General features: G+C 48.6%; 1 protein-coding gene across 1 annotated transcript in view; it reads left to right on the top strand.

Moving 5' to 3' along the window:
* The first annotated feature begins 1,830 nt into the window (after positions 1-1,830).
* The window catches only part of CEND1 (cell cycle exit and neuronal differentiation 1), a 37,481-nt gene continuing 23,122 nt past the window's right edge, over positions 1,831-16,189 (top strand). The window contains exon 1 of the mRNA XM_090032408.1: positions 1,831-2,077. The gene's annotated coding sequence lies outside the window, so the exon portion shown is untranslated. The remainder of the gene's footprint in view (positions 2,078-16,189) is intronic.

The following is a 16,189-nucleotide window of genomic DNA, read 5'->3' as shown; positions in this document are numbered from 1 at the left end:
TCCGGGTGTAGTCCAGTCCTCGGATCATGTCAAGCACCATTCCTTGCAGTTCTGCTGTTCTGTACAGTGGGAGGAAAGTAAAAAGTACCATGAATGTGACAGCAACAGAGTAAAGATGAGGCTTTAAAAATATGATCTCAGTGGCATTTACACTTAGGAGAAATCTTGCTTTGCTGGAGGAGCAAGAAATTTGGGGGCTGAAGGAAACAATTGTTTCTGCTACTCTAGGACAAGGGGGGTACTGTTGTCTCTTGAGCTGGCCTGTTGGCATATATTATCTGACAAAGAACCTAGATGCAACTGGAAGCAGCAAAGTTTCCATTCAGCACCCTCTGTGAGTGACAAAAACTGTGGATGAGTCAGCTGAAAAGCCTTGCTAGAGCCAGTATGTTTGCACACAGCTGCTTGTAGTGATGCACCTAGATCTGCACTGCTGCACCTTGGCAAGGAGGGGATGTGGCATCTGGAGCTGGTGAGTACCCGTGATTCCCACTGAAATGTTGGATCATATCCTTTGCGATTCCCATGCTACTGTGCCACTGCATAAGATCGTACTGGGAGCCTTCCACGCCCAGCTTTGTATTAATTAAAGCAAACTGTTCAACTTTTCTTCATGCAAAGTGCTGTGCGCTGAGGGCCTTTTTCATTAACACACTGAGAGCTGGTTATTAAGATAATGATGTGGGAGCTTTACTAAATCCATCCTGTTTTGCTGGGAGTCAAGGAGGGGCTGTCACAGCTCCCTGCCTTGGGTCTTTTGGGAAGGCCTGAGTGGTTTGTTCAGAGCTGTTTCTGTTGAGGCTGCCTGGGCTGGAACCGGGCCATGGTCTAGCTGTCTCGGACAGCGGGAAGTGTTTCATCCTTTCCCCCTGACATAATGTTGGTGTAAGGGCGTGGCGTAAAGGAACTGCACAGGGTGTAACTCCATTCCAGTCCACAGCAGTCCCCACAGGCCCTTGTCTTCCTCCTTCTATCTTTTTGTGGAAGGAAAAGAGCTACTTAAGTGAAAGGCTTGTGCTGGCACAAGAGCAAATGGGCATACACAGTGAATGAATTAATGGGAATTACAAGGAGGTTCATTACAAGGAGTTCAATCAGGCTCTGGAGCACCCTCCCAGTGAGATACGACAAAAAACTGGGCAGTTTTCAAGGGGGAGCTTGGTTTGGTTGTGAAGGGGGATTCTCTGATGTGGTGCCTGTGGTGTAGCATGAGCCTGACCCAGGAGGTCCCTTCCAGTCCCATAGTCCTGGTGGTGTGACATATGTGTGCACAGTAGGTTACGTGCATGTGTATGCATACATATATGCACACGTGTGTTCTTGCTCTCTTTTTCCTTAACAGTTTTCACTGTCTCACCAGCACCTGCCCCACCTTCCCCTAACCATCTACAGCCCCCTCCCCTGCCATACACAGGCTCTCCCCCTTAGCAACACATCTTTATGTGGCGAGCCAATGGCAACATTTGAGAGCCTGTTTTATTTTGGGAATCCAGTCTTGAGCCTCCTTTTCCTCCCTCCACTCCTCTGCCAAAATAGATGACCCTCTACACACGCACACCCCCCATAAGGGCTCCAGTGTGTTGTCCGGACACATTGAGGAATCTGACTTGAGAGAGACAATGGAGCAACTGTTGGCTCCTGGGGGCTGGGGCTGTGACTGGCAGGCAGGAGCTCAGTGCTGGTCTGTGGGGGGAGTCCTCAGTCACAGAGCCTGCCCCTTGCAACAACCAATCAGCTAGCCTAGGAAAGAAAAAGATACTTGGAGCATTGACCCAGATCCCCGCATCCTTGGGGAGTAATAGGGACCTAGAAGGCTGAGCTGTCCCTGTCTTAACCTCCCTATTCACCCACCCTTAGCCCCTCCTTAGCATCCTTTCATCCTCCAGCCCCTCTCTCCTGATAGGACAGCTGCCCCCCTCTCCCCTCCCCTGCTCTCCTCAGCTTCATGCGGTTTGCAGTGATGCATTGTGGGAAACTCCCAAGTTTTTTTCCCCCCCTCTTCCTTCCTCCCTCCCTCCTCTCTGCGGAACATCCAGCTTCCAAGGTGCAACTTGTGCGAAGGGCCTGAGGAGAGAAGGTAGGAGCTGCTCCTTTGCTTGACTGCTCTGCAAGGGAAGAATGGGGGGGACATTTCTGTGTGGGTGGATGAGGGGGGTGTGATGCATGCATGCAAGTGAATAGATCTAGAGCAAGAAATGTGAAGCTGCCTGTTAAAGATGCATGCACCTGTCTAGAGGAGAGAGGTCATGGGGCTGCCCTGCCATCTGCATTCAGGCTAACAGCATCTGTCTCTAGCAGCGTGTTCATCTCTTCTCACATAACCGGTGCCATCGCTCCAAAAGGATGAGTGTGAAAAACAGGGCTCGCTTTGCATGCTGTGGGTTCTGGATCTCCTATGTCATGCCTTGCTCCGTGAAGGTCAGACAGCAAGGGGAGGCATTCGCATCACTTTGAATGCTACATGTGTCTCGCATCCAGACAGACGGATTTCACGGCTGATAGACTTGCTTTGTATGATTTGCTGCTATTGCATAATTACTGGCTGGAAGTTGTGGGGTGGGGAAGGGTTTGCTCTGAAGCATTTCCACTGTTATTGTGTGGGATGCTTCAGCATTTGTCCTAAGCGAGGGCATGGCAGTAGCAGCCTCCTGGACCTCAGAATTATGCTATTCCTAAATGAAATCCTAGATGACTGGATTAAGAAATTAGTTATTTTAGGAGCTGCATCCAGCTAAAAATTCTTTCTCCGTCACAGAAAGAGGGAAATGGGCCCTTTAATGAAACGCATGCACACCCACACACTGCCAGCTTTTGTTTTGGATTCCTGCTGTCGGTTTTTTCCATCTGAATGGGCGATCTTGTTCAGTCTCTTTCATATTCTGCCTTGGTGGTTTTATTTCTCTATTTAATTAGTTGCTAACCCAGGAGGCAGGGCGCTAAACAAATGTATGCCATTTAAAATTACCAGCAACCTGATTCACTGATTTTTAGCATTTTCCTGCTGAAAGGATTTTTCTCTGGGGAGGGAAAAAAATCCTTTGGGTTTTTTTCTGTGCTAGATAGTGGGGGATATAAAATTCTGCTGAAGAAAAGGAGACGGGCTAAATACAATACAAGCTCCTCTAAGCTATCACAGCTGGTTATATCAATTGAGTGGGAGGTAAAAAGGACACAGAGACAAAGTTGGAGTCACCTCACCTGCTGGCTATACCAGTATTGTTAGGTAATGTCCACCCATTGCCCATTTATTTAAATAATATGTTCATTTAAGGTGTCTGAGCTTTCACAATTCTTCCTTCCAAGAGTGTAATAAGAAGGTTTTTTCCTCTGAATTCAGCCTGGGCACCAGATGCTTTTCATTCCTTCTTTTGGATGTACATCTTGTATGTTTGAAAATACCTGTTGTTGTGGACTCTTTGCTCCTGAGCTAACCATGCATGTATCCCTGGATGTACCTGGGTTCTCCTGCAGTGGGAAATGAGGGGGAAAGGACGCTGATTACACGCAAATCAAAGTCCTCTTGTGCCAACTTTGACACAAAGAGATGGGGTGGGGGAGGAAATCATTCACCTGCATCTGAAAGGGAGGCCATAAGAAAAACCAGGAGGAACGGCAGTGTTCAGTGACTTATCATTAGCTGTCTCTGAGTTTGACCTTCACGGTTTTGACCTTCATTCATGGAGGGGCTTAGATAGCAGTTCCAAGACAGCTGTTTTTAACCTGCACTGTACTGCAGAGATGTGCCAAAGGAAATTCAAGGCTCTGTTAGATGCACATAACCCTCAGGAGTCTTGGTCTTTTATTATCAACCATTTTGCTGGCTGCCTGCCAGGACCAAGGTTTGGCAAGCATCAGGGAAGCTATTGTGTTTGGTCAGGCCTTTGGCTGGGAGTCGGGAAAATTGTTGCAGCAGGAGGCAGGGAAATGTTATCATCAAATGGTTGTTATACTAATAGACTACCCAGGTGATGAGGCCATTCAGATGATCTTTACCAATGACTTTCTCCACATGCAGAGGTATAGCACAGCCATTGTTGCCTAGCAAGGTATACTGCAGGTGGGTTTCATCTACTGCCATCCCATAGGGAATAGATGCTATTCTCCAAGCAAGGTCATTGCTTCCATCTGAACTAATCTTTCTGTCTGTAGTGGATTCTTAGGCAAAGCAACTGCCTAGGGATGGCACCTGTGATCTACAAGGGGCAAGAGTTGGGTTCTTGTTGCATGTATTCAAAATCTCCCTTGCAATCTTTCTGTCTACTACAAGAGAGCAACCCAGGGATTTGCTGGTGACATAGAGAAGGCATTATATAGTCCAGAATTCAATTAGGGAAGAACAGAAGAGACGAGTTATTAGGCATGGCGATAAGCTAAGCAGAGTTGTCCAACTAATCAGACGCATTTTATGTCATTGTTCTGCATTATCAAAGATTATCCTTCCTCTTTCTCTTGTGGTTGTGACTCCCCATACTTGAGAGAGAGAGAGAGACAGAAGGGACTGCCCACTTGCAGTGAAGAAATGGCTTTGAAAGCTAGGAAAAGCTTCATCAAAGGATAAAGTGGGGACAATCCTATGGTGCCCCCATTTAGGGGGGTGAGCACAGAGAAGGAAATATTCAGCAACCAGCAGCAAGCAGACAGCTGTGAGGCTGGCCTGTGCTGTCTCATGCCCTCAGTACTTTGTCTTAGTGGAAACCATTTAACTCTCTGAGTTTTGCTACTGACTCTTTGAGTTTTGTTATTGACTCCTGGCAACCTAGAGACCTCTTAAGGCTTCCCAGCTTTGCACTAAAGAGGCAGCCTCTGGAGTCAAGAGTTGCAGTCTAGTCCTAGCTTGTGTAAATTGACTGCGTCACGCACGCTGACCCTAACAATTCAGTGCCAAGCAGCATTTGTCTAGAGAGTTCTATGTGCTGTGTGAGAGGGCAGCTATTTCCATAGGAAGCTGACCAAAGAGCTGCAAAACAGGCAACCTATACACTGCTGAGCAGAGCAGAGCTTTTTGGAAGGCTGTTGCAGTACCCACCTTCCCATGCTGAACAAGTAGCTCTTAGCTGTTGCACTGAGCAGAGCCAAACAGTGAGAACCAGGGAAGGGGAGTTGCAAACTAGAAGAGGAAGTTTTGTAATTGAAACGGATCCTATCTGAGACTGAAGGAACTTGATTGGCTTGAGCTGGGCAGTAGTGAAGGAAAGCTGGTGGAGTGATACCTAAGTGAGTTTTCTGGAGGCCAATGGCCTTACCACCCTCCTTCATGAGCTGTACTAGCCTGCAGATCTTGCCAAAACCTATAGGCATTTGAATTCAAGCTATTGAATGCCATTTGAATTCAGAAGCCACAAGTCTCTATTGTCCTTTATCAGAAGGAGACTACTGGTTGCTGGCTGTGAGGGGATGCTTGGGGATTGGAAAAGTGACAGGGAGAGAGTGAGTGGCTGTGTTTGTAAGTCCACAGGAACAAAAGCCTTGCAGGTAGCAGATACCAAAGCACTAGAAACTAGCCTGCAGAACAAGGCAGGGCCAGATTACTGCATAGGCAAACTAAGCACATGCTTAGGGCCCTGAGCTGTGGGGGGCTGCCATCCTTCCCTCCCCAGTGGCAATGCCAATGGCCCTGTATGCCTCCCTTCCCTTCCCTTCCCTCCAGCAGCTGTGCTGCGGTAGTGGCTGCTTCCTAGTGGTGGCTCTGAGCCCCGCTCCACATGGGCCGTCTCTACTGACCTGGTGCCCATGAGCTTGTTTGCCTAGGGCCCACTAAAGGATTTATCTGGCCCTGGAAGAATGGGTATTGTCAGGACGAGGGGATGTCTGGGACGTCTAATCCCCAGATGCCCAGCACCCAGAAGTACAAATCCCAGTGGAGTCCCTCCTGACGTAGAGCTCTATTTATAGTCTTGCTCCAAAGATGTCTCGCCTAGAAGCAGCAATCTTGTCCCTGTGTGGGCAATAAAGGTCTCTGGGACAGTTTTCCTATCACTAGGCATGTAACCCGAGAATCACCCCTTCCCCAAACCATTTTTCTGTACAACATGCTGATGCTTTTCACTGCACTAGCTGCATTTTAAGGATCTGGTTATGTAGATGCACTGTACCACATTTCTGGGGCTGATAGCATCATGCTAAGTGGAGCAGACCAGGCACCTTTTGGATGCCTCATCTGATCTTTACCTTCTAACTGGTCTCTGCTGGGGCCACTTCCAGCATTGCAAATGCCTGAGCTGCCTCAAACAGACACTTAAACCCCACCCTCAAAACAACCAGGCACAACATTGTCTCCTTTTTTCTAGATCTCCTTTTCAAGGTAGTCCACTGGCCCAAGTCCTGAACTAAGGACAGGTTTAAGGTCTAATGTCTCATGACTGGGAAGGATGAGAAGCCAGAGTTTTATCCCATTGGAAAGGGGAATCTGAGTTTTCCAACATTTGAATGTGAAATACAGAGCTTGTTTCTACTGCTGAGAAGACTTGTAAAATCTGATTTCAGTGCCACAATATTTTCATGCATAGCTAATCTACTTGGTGGTAGTTTTAGGGGTTTTAAATGGTATTGGGTCTACCTTTTGCTGGGGGTCTGCATCACTGGATTTGTGGTACTAGAAGAGTTGAGTTTTGCAGTTGGAAGAACAATAAAAATAGCCCCTGTGAAATATTTTAACACTCTCCCCAATTTTATAATATATTTTATTGGTAAAATGTGGCTTGCAGAAAGTGCAGAGCTGCCTAATGGTTCATTAACATGAGGGTGTATGATCTGTGTAAGTCGATAATGATTTTCCTGCTTCCTACTAGTGTGTGACAGCGGGGGCCATCACAGACTCTGGATGATTTAAAAAAAAAGACAGATCCTCAGCTGGTATCAGTGGGGATAGACCTCTAGCAAAGTCAAGGAAGCTTTGCCAATTTATACCAGCTGAGGCCCTAATATGAAACCTTCATGAGCACTGCCATGCTGATTTAGTATTAACTTTGGTACTCAGTTATATAATTAGGCTAGGGATAGACATTCAAAAAGCCTGAATTGATTCAATCTAGACTGAACTGGTTTGTAACGGGACAGACATTCTCTCTGGACTCAGGAAATTCAGGCACATGCATTTAGTGGCTCATGCTAGAAGCCAGGGGGCACCAGAGCAGCCTTCCCTTCCCTTACAGTGCTGATCTGAGTGGGGCATGGCCAGGCCATGGCAGAAACTCTGATAAGGGAGGTTTGCCTGTACCATCCCAGGCTTTTCCCTGCTGGGTGCTCACGGGGCAGGAGTGTTGCCAGACCCCTGCTAGCACTCTGAGGCAAGGTGGGTGTACAGTGCATGCATCTGTTGATGATACAGAGCTTTTCAGTCTCCCTCTCCCTGCTTCTTTATACTGTCTGCAGCAAACTGACAGGCAAGCAAGCCAGCAGAGAGCTGATAAGTGTTTATCACCCCATCAGCAAAACAATAGCTTCTCTCCATTAGTTCAAACTCTTCTCAAACAGCTTACCAGCTGACCTGTTGATTAGCTCCAAAAAGCGCTAAGTGGTCACTGTCCCAGTGAAATTAAAGACATGCACACACAGACACCTCTCGGCATTAGCTAGTGTAAGGGGATGGGGGGCGTCACTTACCGTGAGACCCCGATCCCCGGATGTCCCCTGGAGAGGAGGTGGTACGGGTTGGACCGTCCCGCTTCGCCGCTCTCGCCTGCCACGACTTGATGGAAATATGGGGTTCACCCGTGCCGGGAAGCTGGCGGTCCACGTGGGGTACAGTACCTCCAAGGTCCAGGGGTCCTGAGGGCTCCTCCTCCCCTACACCCTCGCCCGGTCCTCCGGGGTGGGGAGCCTCCGTTAGACAAGGCTCCCTTGTCTTCATGCTAGCTCCGCAGTGGGGGGGGGTACCCCACACTGCTGGGCCCTCACCAGGAGTCCTATCAGCACCTAGTCTCCCTGATGCTGATCGCTCCACTAGTCCTGAGGTGTCTCTACCTCTTGTGACTCACTCTCTAGACCCAGGGGGGGGCTACAAGCTCTGCCTCCCCGCCCGCGGGTCTTCCCCGCGGCCAAGCGGCCCGCAGCCGCCGGAGGAGGGTCCCTCCGACCGAGCCTCCCTTCCCGGCTTCCTCCGGTGCAATGGCCACCAGTCCCTTTGGTACCTTCGTCCCTTCGGGGCCTGCTGCGCCCCCTGGCTCCGCCGCCTCCCGCCTTGCAGGCTGCTGCTGCGCCGCTCCTGGCTTCGCGGCGGCCGGCCTCACTGCCGCCGGTCCCTGCCGCCCGGCTCCCGGCTTTACCGCGCCCGGCCCAGCTGCCTCTGGACCTCCGGCTCCCGGCTTCGCCGCCGCCGACTCCCCGGCTCCCGGCCTCGCCGCTGCCGGCTCCCGCTGCGTGGCACCCGGCGCGGCTGTACCTGTCTCCGCCGCTCTCGGCCTCGCAGCTCCCGGCTCCGCAGCTCCAGGCTCCACAGCTCCCGGCCTCGCAGCTCCCGGCTCTGCGGCTCCCGGCCTCGCAGCTCCCGGCTCCGCAGCTCCCGGCCCCACAGCTCCCGGCCTCGCAGCTCCTGGCTTCGCAGCTCCCGGGGCAGGCTCCCGCTGGAGCCTCCGTCCTCCTCTGCTCGGGGTAGGCGGTTCCTTTTTATCTTCCCGCGCCGGTCCCGCGTCGGCGTGGTTCAAGTTCCGGGAAACCTTAAGTTCCCGGCCGGGCTTCCGGGTCCGGACCCGGAAGCGGGGCGGAACTCCGGGGTTCCCCGCTCGGGCCGGGCCCCTCAGGTCCCTGGCCCCCTCACAGCTAGCATACCATATGCCTAGGGTCTGTGAGACTGGGGCTTGTGCTGTGGGAGATGGGAGGTGGGGATTCCTGCTGGAGCAGCTAGGGGAGGTAGGGCAGGGGGAAGCCTGGCAGACCCTGCTCTGTCTGCAGTCTCTGCTGGAGGTCTGGCCAGGGAGCAGAGGGGAGGGGCCAGCCCTGTTGTGGAGCAGACAGCCCCACCCAGCCCAGAGAGCATGCTGGGATGCTGGGGGAGTCTGGTTTATCTTAAACCAGCAAGGGGTCTGGGACAGACATTGCATAAGCCAGTTTAAGCCAAATCAGTTTAGTCTGATACTACATTCAACCAGGTATATTTCCAAGCCAGTTTCAGCCAGTCTCAAACTGGTTTATGTGCACTGAACATTTGTTCTGTTACAGATTTAAACCAGTTTCTGATCACTTAAACCTGTTTCTGTGTAATGTCTGTCCCTAGCTTTAGGGTCTAGGCAGTTGTGAACCAAGACCTCAGAATAAGGAGTTGAAAGGTATACTTTGAACTCACCTGAAAAGCTACCCAATGGTCAAGGGAGCAGAAAACCTGGCCTACTTGTGTCTCAGGATTAAGCAGGGGGAACGGTACTACAGAAATCTATGAGACTGAGTTTGGTTTGGTTCAGATTCTTTTGTTAGGAAAATGAGTTGAGGCTGCTTTTTGTCTCAAGTTGCCACATGGAAATGATACAGCTGACAACATCTTTGGAAAGTCCTCGAGGGATCATTTATTGCTGACACAGCAGGAATGTGCAGCTTCTATTTTGTTAGTACAACAGGGCAGAGTATTAAAATGAAGGGCAATGTCGAGTCTTTTCTTCCCCTGGATCTTACTTTTAAAAGCAGAGCTAAGGCAAGAACTGCTTCATTGCTCTCAGTACTTCATGCTTGATACAAGGCTGGCATAAAAGGGAATGCAGGGGGAATTGGGTCTTCTATAAACAAACAGTACACAAATGATGTCCATCAGGAAGAGCGATGTTTTAACAAAATGTCTTAAAAGCAGAATACAAAAGAAGAACAAAAATAAAGTCTTGCTGAGAGAGCACAGTGTGTGCCCCTCAGCTCTATAGTCCACAGGCAGTCTGATAACAAAATGGCTGCTGTCTCTACATTCAGAAAAGGGTCTAGTGAATGTAAAGCTGTAATGCACTGTAGTGTCATACAGCACAGGGCAGAGATGGGAACCTGTGTTTGTGAACACCTGGGCAGTCCTTGGTAAAATAGGGTCCCAGGCTATAGGAAAGCCATATATCAGCTGGGTCTGAATTCATGAAGGTGCTCTCTGCACTAGTGCTGGGTTAGTGATTCTGAGGCAGCTCTCAGTGAGGTCTGCACTGTGAGACAGGCTGTAAAGGCATTGCTAAAGTGCTTTGTCACCTGTCCTGGAATTGCTGCCATGACGGATTGATGCCAGCATGAGTCTCCAGAAACTTCCAGCATATTGAAAGCATTTTGTAGAAGGATAACAAGTGGTCCAAAGGGTTTCTTCAGCTTCCAGTTTCTGGAGGCTCCCTGAGGCTCCATATCTGGGTAAGCAGCTCCTCATTTCAAGTGGGACACTCTTCCTCTGAAAGGGCTGAAGAAGATGAAGTCAGTTTAACATGGCTTCCCTGGGCTCTTCTCCTCCCCGTGGCCCTGATTTCCGTATAGAAACCAGCCTGAAACTGGAGCAGCTCCATGCTGTCCCACTGTAGGCTTTACTAACCAGAACATGGAGTGAAGCGAGGGTTTCCTGATCAGAACGCACCTAGTTTATGAAGCAACTGTCTATTTTCCCCCAGATGGAGGGGTTGCATCAGAAGGACCTTTTGTTCTAGCATCCAGGTCTAGAAACTGCTGTCACAGGTCATCGGTGGGGGTGAACTGGGGGTTTCAAAAGTTAATGACATAAACTTTTCTAGTTTCATTTAGAAGAGTAATTCCCTTAGCTGGTAATAGTGGTCAGCTCGCATTACCTGGGGGGCCAGTTGCTAGGCAGGGACCCATAACACACATGAAAGAGTGAATTTCTCAGAAAGAAGCTGAAGTTGGACTAGGCAAATACTGTAGTTGGTAGATGAAGTTCCTTCCAAAGCCTTGAGAGGCTGAATCCCAATGCAGCATGGTTATTAGCATGACTGTGAAACAGAGCCCTCTCTGGTGAACACTTCTGTCTGGTTGTCAAGTGAGACGGCTGTTACTTATTAAAGTGGCTGCTAACATCTGACGCTCAACATGTCAAGATTCAAAGGATTCAGCTGAGAGGGAGATGGTAAGCAAGAGGGTGGATGGCAAGTGGCAGATTGGGAAAGGGATTCATAAATATCTCATCAGAGAAAACTGGGTCAGCAGCATCTGCTGTGGTGCTTGTCTTGGTACTACTGTCACTGAGCTGCATCCAGTTGGCATGGGTAAGACTCAGAAATGAAGATGTAACTGTGTGCAGGTTAATGATGAGCTGCTTCGGCCTTTAATATTGATCTGTGAATAGAGGCTGCTGATGTATACTGCACTTCTTTATATTGCTTTTACTGTACAAAGCATCAGGAACAAGGCCATCAAGAATGGAGGGGGATTTTAGCAACCTTTCGCAGTGGCATTAGATGCGTAGGAAGGTTTTATAATATCTGCGCTAATAGTTAACCTTACTGAACAACCTTTAACTGATGGATCAATACTCAAAGTGCCCCTGTAAGACGAGGAAGGGTTATTAATACCATTTTGTTGCCATGCATCTTAGGCACTTATCTGCAAATGGATTGCTTCATAGTCTTTAATGTATAGCCTCAAAACATACTTGTAAAGTAGGCAAGGGCTATATCCCTACTTTACCAACAGGAAGTTCAGGCATGGAGAAACTGAGTGATTTGCCCCAGGTCACATGATAAGTCTGTTAGAAATATTATTGAAAATGCATTATCAATAGTGTTGTTAGAACAGCACAGCTGTCAGCTCTCCCTGGTGGGAGGGGGAGGTTGGAGGAGAAGCTACTAAGGGCTCTTTGTATTAAGGTATCACTCTCTCTTTGTTCTGCAAATTTACTATCTCTTTGTTACAGTAAAGCATATACTCCTTAGTTCTCATGCAGATAAGAGTAAATTGCAATTTTTAATGGTCCTGTCCTTAAGGGCAGAGAAGGTTTGAACTTTTTGTAACCTAAAGTACTTTCTGAGCAGGCGCAATTAGCTAATGCATATAAGCCTATCCACCCCGCATACTTAAGTAGTTAATTATAATGCACATGCGACGGATGACGTGACATCATTTCATATATGTTTGTATGAACCGGAAATGAGATGTAAGAGTTCCTGCTTCTGCACACATGCTCAGGAGAGAAGAGATAAAGCCTGCTGAGACGTGTTCCCCGGGGGCAGAGGGTGGTCTTTTGTCTTCACTCTGACCCTATTTGCAAATATATACCTTTTGTGTTACTAATGGAGTGTGTCTGTGACTGAGAGTTCTTCGCCTCCCGAGAAACGAACCATAGTAATTTCTGCAACAAGTCTGTGTCCAGATAAGGCACTAACCCCCACCTTTCAATTTGCAAGCTAGTATCTTAATCCCTGAGTTATCCTTCCTCTCTATAGTGGGAGGAACTGAGATGCAGAGAGCTGATCTGACTTTCCAAAGAATGCCTGTGCTAGAACCAAACAGCACCTAGTATCCTGTCCTCTGCTCAGTCCTCTAGGTCAGGGGTGTCAAACTCACCTGGGGCCCTTGGCCAGATCTGGGCCATGAAGCTCCTTATAGGCTGAATCCAGCCCAGGGTATGAGAGCTGCCACAGTGGTCACCACAGCAGCAGTGGCTGCAGGGGATCTGGCAGCAGCAGGGGTGGTGAGGGATCCAGTGACAGCAGCAGTGTGAGAGGTCTGGTAGCAGTGGCAGTAAGGGATCAGGCGGTGGTGGGTCTGCAGTGAGTCCAGGGCATCTGTGGCAAATCAGGCTCACTGCTATACCCAGAAGGGCCAAACGGCTCCAGATTTTGTGGAGGCCACAACCCCCAACCTTTGGTGCTTGCTGGTACCCTAGTGGGCAAGATAGAGAGGCTCTTTGGGTCAGGTCCTTGTCTGACACCCTTTCTATAAGTCATATTATTGATAGGCTCAGACAAGAACATCAGGAGTCCATTTTTGCAGCCTCTCTGGAAACAATGGCAAAAAAGAGTGGAGTTAGACTTTTTTTTCCTGCTTTGGACCCTTTTTACCTATGTCAAACTTAGGTCTAGTCTATTCAAGGGAGGAATCCCTCATATTTGCAACCGCCCTAGTCAATTCCCAAGTGTAGATAAGTAAACCCCTAGTCTACAACAGTCTCAGGCACAGATGAGTCGCCTTTACATGAACTGTGGTGCTCTATGGGTATTTTGGAGAATTGATGCTAATCCCCAGGCTAAACAAAGCCACAGAAAGGAATCATTATCCATCTAGACAATACCATAATTCAGGTGTCTTGTTGTGATATGGGGGGGTCACATTTCTTCATTTCGCCACAATCTTCCAGGATGAATTCCAGGAAGGAGCTTCATAAGGGTCTGTTCTGCACACAGGTTATTGGACAGGATGGGAAATGAGGCCTGTTGTTCTTTCCACTGGGCATAACTGCTGCATGAGCCCTGCTTTCCACAAACCAATTAGTCTCTGTTTATTTTCTCCTTCACTCAACAGAAACTATCCAGTTGATCACAGGGTGACTGTGAGCCAAGTGTGATGCGGCCATGAAAAGGAGAAAAAAGGCAAATGTGGTATTAGGATGCATTTGGTGAGGTGTTTCCAATAGAGACATGGAAGTATTTTAAGCCATGGTACAAGGTGCTGGTAAGACTCAGCCTAGAATATCATCCGCAGTTCTGGTCACCTGGTTCAAGAAAGATGGTTTTGCTTGGCTGGAGCTTGCTCAGTTCATAAGAAAGGGCTTATACCTCCTGAGGTCCCTTCCAGCCCTCCTGTTCTGTGATTCTGTGATGTGGCTGCCTGTGATGACCCAGGAAATCCTTTCCCTATGTTCTTGCTCCCTTCCTTCATAGTCAAAGTACTACAGTGTCTCAAGGAATAAAAATGTTGCTATGTTGTTCAGGGTGGCGTGGGGAGTTCTGAAGGAGGAAAGGTGCGCAGGATGTTTGGTATCTAAGGTTGGTTTGGGGCCTCTTTAAGGGGAGATTGTGTAGCAGCATGGATTGAAATGGCAACAGTATACGGATAACAATGAGCTCAGTGCCACCCAGTACTTCAGATGCAGCAACCATCTCCCAGGAATGCCCAACACCCCAGGTCAAACCAGGACTGCAGTGAAGGAGGGGTGAGGAAAATGTTTTAAACAATTCACAGCTCCTACCCAGCACCCTCTACCAAGGACAGTTGGCATCTGATCATCTGGACAGATCAACAGCCAGGGCCCTCGTTGATCAGTCACTGCTTTGTTGACACCCAAGGAGACAGGGTTGCAAATCATGTCCTTTTCCAACTATAGCTGGCAGGGAGCTTGTATAGCCCCTTACCCATTAGGACTAGACTCAGTCACCATGATTTATGCATGCATGATCTTCTGATATGATCATTGCAATTCCCTAATTGAAACCACCAACACTAAATACATTACAGTTGGTTCCGAATCCAGCAGCTGGTTTTGATCACTGAGGGCGTATCACCCTGGAGTTGTGCATTCCTCACTGACCCCCTGTCAAGCACCAGTTGTTATCCTCAAAACACTGGATGGAGTGGGCCCTGGAGCCTCATCTTTTTGTGATCACGTGACCTCTCATAACCACTGCCTCCCCCTGCTCTGCAAAAACTGTGGAATTAACAATCTTCCAGGATGAATTCCAGGAAAGAGCTTCATCAGCAAGGGTCAGGAAATCTGAAACTTTATCTGGAGAGGGAATGGTTATGAGCCTCATGGCCTTCAAAGCAAAGTGGCCACACTTCTCAAAAACCTCACAACCCACACAGATGTCAAGGCAGTGACTGAGCTGTGTGCAGAACCCAGGGTGAGCTCGTATGAGATCCGCGATGTGCAGGATGATGACACTTAGTTCACCCACAAAGGAGAAGAAGAAAAATAATATGGAAGAGAAGGATGGGAAGACTAAGAATAGGAAAGCTAATGCCAATGTCCACACAGTTACAGCTCCTCATAATGAAATCCAGGCTGCCAGGCCCAGTCCGCTCCATTTTGAGAATGTCTGGGGAGCCCCTGATATGCCGTGAGTCAGTGTGAAGATAAACCCTTTGTCCCAGTGTCAGCAAAGTTAGGCACACATGCATGCAACTTGCAACTTAGAACTATCAGCGTTCATAAGAAGGGAAATGCATGTCTACATAAGACGCTTTAATCCTGCTATGGTAAAATAGTAGTGCTTACTTCAGTGGCTTAACAGGGAAGGGAATATCTGGAACCCAGCTTAGAAGAGAAATACTTGGGAGACCGTCACTGAAAATCCTTTGGGCCAGGTCCCCAACTGCTGAATACTGACCTAGCTCCATTAACTTCAAGGCATGTGAAGTCATGGAATGAGATTGGTTTACCCCAGCTGGCCCCATAAGTCTTCCCCAGGTTCAAGCCTCTTACCTCATCTTCACTTGGTGTTGGGTTTGCACATTGCTTGTTACTCCCTTCAGACCAGATTCAAGTCCTGTTAAAGCCACAGGGAGTTTTGTAGCAGATGCCCCTGGGGCCAGGATTTGGCTGTGAATGGTTAGTGATGTCAATGAGGGTGGCTAAGGGAAGTAGGTCCAGCCCTCAAAACTCTCCCTTGGGCCTGCTGTGTTGAGCCATAAGCACTGAGACTGCCTGTGTGAAATGTTCCTCTGCAGCTTTACATTCGGAGACAGCGCAGCACAATCCAGAGCAAACCTAGCAGGGAGGTGAAGAGGAGAGGCTAAGGCAGCTTCTTTGATATTGGGGGGAATCAAATGTAGCCACTCTAAGCACCAGTGAAGCCACCCCAATAACTAATCAGGCTACCTGTGACAGCCACCTATGTCCTGACCTTTTGTTGTTGTTAGTATTATAATATTTTATAAAGGGCCTCAGCACTGTGCCCTTGTAGAAGAAGGGCTCCCTTCCCACAGAGCTCACAGTCATTCTTCCAAGTGTTCATTACCGAGTCGTAACAAATCGCCCGTGGGTGGATCTAGAACTTGAAAATGGGGCTGCAGATGGTGAAGTGCCATCACCTAGAAAACAACACACATTCTTCTCCAGTTAAAAAGAAACTAGAAGCTTTGTGGCCTAAGGCTAGTGGTATTACTCAGTTTATGATTTGAAGCTAACTTCATTGGATAACTTCATTGGAATGAGTTAAAAACACCTCTACGCTTTCCTCTGCAGAGTGTTTTACATATTTGGGGGCTTATTTTTATCTCCACTTTATGGAGAAGAAGGCTGAGTCACAGACCCAGGAAGTGAGGCTTCAACCTAAACTTCCCTTGCTGCAACTTG

Source organism: Crocodylus siamensis, chromosome 2 (genome assembly GCF_052110815.1).
Source record: "Crocodylus siamensis isolate JL-2025a chromosome 2, ASM5211081v1, whole genome shotgun sequence".
Lineage (NCBI taxonomy): Eukaryota > Metazoa > Chordata > Crocodylia > Crocodylidae > Crocodylus > Crocodylus siamensis.
This window is presented reverse-complemented; position numbering and strand designations above follow the sequence as displayed.